The sequence below is a fragment of the Schistocerca piceifrons genome, chromosome 2 (genome assembly GCF_021461385.2).
Source record: "Schistocerca piceifrons isolate TAMUIC-IGC-003096 chromosome 2, iqSchPice1.1, whole genome shotgun sequence".
Lineage (NCBI taxonomy): Eukaryota > Metazoa > Arthropoda > Insecta > Orthoptera > Acrididae > Schistocerca > Schistocerca piceifrons.
The window spans coordinates 531858748-531861418 of record NC_060139.1 but is presented as its reverse complement, the minus strand read 5'-3'; the positions used below and the strand labels follow the sequence as shown (position 1 = coordinate 531861418).

The 2671-nt window shown below is 41.5% G+C and overlaps 1 non-coding gene across 1 annotated transcript; it reads left to right on the top strand.

Annotated features, from left to right (window-relative positions):
* The first annotated feature begins 1499 nt into the window (after nt 1–1499).
* Trnat-ugu lies at nt 1500–1574 on the top strand. The gene has a single exon. It is a non-coding gene; the product is annotated as a tRNA-Thr (tRNA).
* Nucleotides 1575–2671: the final 1097 nt, after the last annotated feature.

Genomic DNA, 2671 nt, shown 5'->3' with positions numbered 1-2671 from the left:
ATGGTTGGTTATCTGGAGAGTGATTTGCAAACAGAAGCTGGGGTAAATTAGCCAAGGTGGAACTATGCAATCTACTATAAGTTTCATGTGCCACAAATTTTTTCTGGGTCACCACACAATTTGATTAAAATTGGAAACATTCAATATAAGAACTGAATTAATCACTGAATTGGTATACATTACTAACGTGTTAATATTAATAAAAAATCCAGTGAATGTGTGGAATCAGCATATGGGAACAATTTAAGTACCAGCATTAAATCAAACAATTCAAAGATAGCAGTAGCTCTCAACAAAAAGAATAAAATAATCAGACAAAGTCTACAAATATAAGGCCTGCCTCTTTCGCTTCAGGAACACCAAGTGGTATGTATTAAAAATAATCTTACAGTAGCCGACGGGTAGTCTGAGAAACAGTAATCACAGTTTATCATAGTTTATTAAAATAAAACATCGTATTAAAAATTCACAATGTAATTGTAAACCGTAACCTATCGTTGCCTGTTATGACTCACTTATATTATTATTGTTATTTTCAGCACTGTGCTACATTGCGCTAACAAATGAAAGATCTTGGCGCTCATGGGAAAAGTTCACACAAACTACAAGATTCACTGACAGGAACAGAGGTAAAAAGAATTATGCCCTCTCGGAGGTTCATCCCTATCACTATGGTTGAACTATTGTCATAAAGAATACTATGGAATACTTTCCGAAATATAAATTTATCTGAATCATCATGCATATCAGACTATGCTACGTCGGCGTGAAACACCCGCAATGCTGTGAATATTCATGGACAAAGCAAAATTATTAAGACTCATGAAAAATATAAGAACACTAATGTAAATTATATCGACACAAATAGCAATAAAATATCACGCAGAATTACGAATAACACTTATTCAAGATCGTTACACACGGTAAAATTATCACCACGTTGTATGAAAACAGCTAGACAATCTTAAAGCTGAAACTAACTGAAAAGTGGAAGAAATAAAACAGATACACACTAGAAAAGTTCAGACATACATTCCAGTTAAGAAAAAGGTCAGACAATTAAATTATAAATATGTGCTGGAGTAACGAACTTCCTAAACCGCGTGTTCTGGTTACACAAAGCAAACTTACTAAATACAGAAAGTATACTCGTGACTATGTTTTGGGATGCATAGCAAATCGAGCACAGAACTTGAAATTGAACTAAGACATCAGACGTGTACATCAGTTACAATAGCTACACACCATCACACATTAACACATTCACCAGTGCCAAGTCGGTTTTTAAAGAGTACCGTCTTCACTCACCAAAGCTCCAGTCTCGAGTATCGACAGCACGCTCTCCCTGTAACGAACTTCCCGCCAGGTAGCCGGAAGGGACCATAGCCGGCCGTTTCTGCCACCCAATTTAACTAATGTAGTGTTGTGGACATGTTGGGAATGTGGATCTCACGGGGAGCGTGCAAGGGATAAGTCCCTGCAGACGCGCTATCCTCTGTGCCCGCGGTGGCTCAGATGGATAGAGCGTCTGCCATGTAAGCAGGAGATCCCGGGTTCGAGTCCCGGTCGGGGCACACATTTTCAACATGTCCCCAATGAAGTGTATCAACGCCTGCTTGCAGCTAGGGTGTCTATTTAATTATCATTTCATTGCTGTAGAAAGACTACCGACAGGGTACAAATCTCTTTGCCCTGTCTACGAAAGCTACGTTGGCTACACTGTTGTTACCACAGCAGACAGCCAGACGCTGCACTGCTACTATATATAGGACAAATACAACATACACGCTCACTCACTCATTCATACAGATTGTAAAGAGAGAAAAGAAATCAGTCAGTTTCGTTTAGCGGTAACTACCCGTTGGCAACAGTTACACCCATTTTGACTGCTGATTCATTACAAACAATACACGAAGAAAAGAAATCGTGGTCCGTATTCGTTGAAGTGTTGAATATTACTACTTTATCCACTTTGGTTGGAGGACACTACAGTTGTTTCCGCAAATTACACTGCAGGAAATAATGCAACCAGCCTCAAGTTTTCTGAAAATGTTTTTATAACGCCATTACCAGTTATGGACCTGAGCCCAATTCGGCCTCTCGTCTCTGCTTCCCGTTGCCGCTGGTGCCGCAGCTGCGCCTGGCCCGCGCCTTGGGAAGCAGCCGCGACTGCTGACGAAATTCTGTCGTTTCGACATACACTTAAGCCAGCAGGCAGCCCATTACCCCACGGCGTATCCATCGCGCATTGGACAACGCACCTTTAACTGACGCTGAGGGTGTCAACTCCAACCGTATACACTGTTGCATCAGTGACCAATATCTATGAAATGGTGTTCGCAGACTACCTGTAATAACGATGCTGTGTCTCCAACCATCAATTATAAAATGGTATCATCTGTGGCACACTACAGCACATTGATATTTCGACGATGTTTTGTGCCCCATTTTGTTACCCCTCATCCTGGGCTTACATTTCAGCAAGATAATGCCTAGCCGTAGACGGCGAGAATTTCTACTGCCTGTATTCGTACACACCAAACCCTACCTTCGGCAGCAAGGTCACCGGATGTCTCCTGAAATGAGAACGTTTGGAAAATAATGGGCAGGGCCCTCGAAGCAGATCGGGATTTGGAAGATACCACGCCCTAATTGGACAGAATTTGGAACC